Consider the following 2,195-nt stretch of genomic DNA (forward strand, 5'->3'; position numbering starts at 1 on the left):
GTTCTGAGGATTTATAGCTAGGAGCTCAGAAGGTGTTTCTGATGAGCAGCCAATATAATTAGAGTTCTATTTCCTTTATGGCAACAGTGATCTTGAAGGAATTATTCTGACTCAGAGCCAGATTCTCAAAAATTTTCTGTGCCAGTAAGAGTCAACCTCCGAAGCTCAAAAGGGTTCTTGGGGGCTGGCACCGATCTTGGTAACAGTCACTGAGAACCTCATGTAAATGCATTACAAGGAGCTCATTAGTATTTAGATGAGCTCTCCTTGTGATGCACAAAAGGAAATGCCCCTCTTTTACGGGGCAAAATTTTCCAGCAGGTATGGAACTGCCAGTAGCTGTTGTGCTAAGTCCCACACCTATGCACAGGGCACACACATACACAACAGATATACAACAGCTGCTCCCATATATTAGCTTTTAAAAAAAGGCCCAAACAGCTTCTACCCCTGCCCTTGATTAGCTGAGCTGGCACTGGAACCGCGATCAGCTGAGCCAGCGGGGGAGAAGAGCCACAACCCAAATGGGTCAAAAACAAGAAATATGCTGTGCAGTAGTATCATTGTAATGAGAGAAAAGGGATGATATGATTATTTCGATGATATTTTTTTGAGTGTGGGTAGGATAATTAAGAGTGACATGGGGTAAATAGATAAGTTGGGATTCAAGTGTGAAGTGCTTTATGAAGTAAAACCAGAGTGGTAAATATTCAGCTGGCCGTTGTCAGCATTTTTGTTGGCCACTGCCATGCCTGGATTTCCAATGCTGGGTTACATCTGGGCACTGGCATTGAATATCTGGTTATGTGCTGCTGACTATCCCTTATGTAGTTTGGTGTGATATTCAGTGATGGGTAATCCAAGATATTCTGTATAAAAAGACTGATGAACTCAAAGAAATTAAGCAATCAGATAGAGATTTTAAGCATGGAAGTGAAAGAAAATGCGTCTAACCAAATTGTGGAGATACCGATGCCATTTTATTACAAGAAGAACAGAAAGTCATTTTTGAACTTTAGAGTATTTCCCCAAATGGTCTCAATATAGAAATTGATTACACTGTGTTTCTATAGATTAAGGCTTTCCTATTCAGAGAACCTTAAAAACTCATCTCTAAATACATTTACACCACATTTTGGTAAGTCACATTTTCTTTCACTCCCTTGCTCAAAATCTCTATCTGTTTGCTTGATTTCTTTGAGTCCATCATTCCACACTGTGTTGTCTATTAATAAAGAATATCTTGGATTACTCATCACTGAATACTGTGACAGGGAAGAGCCTGTCAGCAGTTTAAACCCAGCTTTAAACCCTGCCTTGCAAAGGTTGGCCCCTATTCCTAAGCCCAGGAAGCTGCCTAATAATCCTGTCCTCCTCTGATGTCAGAGGAGGGGCGGGACCGCGGCAGAGGAAACAGCCGAAGCAGGCAAAGATCTCTGGCAGCGGGCGATCTTGTTGCAGGCTGTTTCCCCAGGGCAGTAGCGTACCAAGGGGGGGCGAGGGGGAGGTCCATCCCGGGTGCCGCCTTAGGGGGGGGTGCACAGCTGGCCCGGTCCCTATCGCGCTCCTACCCTCCCAGCGAAAGCAGCATTGGCGCCATTATCGAAAAAGGTAATGGCGCCAGGCCTTGGAGCACCAAGGCAGACCGCTTCTCCCCCCTCCCAGCCGAAACCCCGCTGACCATCCTATCTCTCCTCCCCCAAGTGAACCTTTCCGACCCTCCCAGCGAAAGCAGCAAACCTCCCTCCAGTAGCGTCGGCTTTATCCTCCCTCTGCCGCATCACTGATGACGTCATCAGTAACGCGGCAGAGGGAGGAGAAAGCCGCGAAGGAGGTTTGCTGCTCTCGCTGGGAAGGTCGGAAAGGTTCACGGGGGGGAGATAGGAGGGTCAGCGGGGGTTCGGCTGGGAGGGGGGAGAAGCGGACTGCCTCGGTGCTCCATTACCTTCTTCGGGCAGCAGCAGCGTTTACAATTCGCTGCTGTTGCCGGCTTCAGGCCTTATTCTCTGCCTGGTCCTGCCTACTTCCAGTTTTCATGAAGACAGGACCCGACAGAGAGGAAGGCCTGAAGCGGGCAACAGCAGTGAATTGTGAATGCTGCTGCTGCCCGATGAAGTTCAGGACATCAGGACATCGGGGAAGGAGCAGGGAGAAATCAGCTGCTGGCTTGGAGGTGAGGGTAGGGAAAGAATCGT

The sequence above is a fragment of the Geotrypetes seraphini genome, chromosome 5 (assembly GCF_902459505.1).
Source record: "Geotrypetes seraphini chromosome 5, aGeoSer1.1, whole genome shotgun sequence".
Lineage (NCBI taxonomy): Eukaryota > Metazoa > Chordata > Amphibia > Gymnophiona > Dermophiidae > Geotrypetes > Geotrypetes seraphini.